At 34.5% G+C, this 255-nt stretch overlaps 1 protein-coding gene across 1 annotated transcript in view; it reads right to left on the bottom strand.

The window, feature by feature from the left end:
* Positions 1-255, bottom strand: part of CAAP1 (caspase activity and apoptosis inhibitor 1) — a 28,592-nt gene that overhangs the window by 26,869 nt on the left and 1,468 nt on the right. The window lies entirely within an intron of this gene.

The following is a 255-nucleotide window of genomic DNA, read 5'->3' as shown; positions in this document are numbered from 1 at the left end:
TGATGCTTATATGTATGCATACAAGTCCTTTGGGTTGATCTCTTACCCTTCCCCTAGCCCTCCTCTGCCTTCCCATTGAAGCACCAGAAAGAATAATTATACCTCTAACTTAATTACTACCAATGCCTGCATTTAATAGAATTATTTCCAGAAGGTCAATAAATTCCTTACCTAAGCACACTAAATTCACCTTTTTTTTTTTCTTGGCAAATTTTTACATATACAAAGCCATTTATATAAACTCCCTTTTCTATG

This window comes from Myotis davidii, unplaced genomic scaffold (assembly GCF_000327345.1).
Source record: "Myotis davidii unplaced genomic scaffold, ASM32734v1 scaffold325, whole genome shotgun sequence".
NCBI lineage: Eukaryota > Metazoa > Chordata > Mammalia > Chiroptera > Vespertilionidae > Myotis > Myotis davidii.
This window is presented reverse-complemented; position numbering and strand designations above follow the sequence as displayed.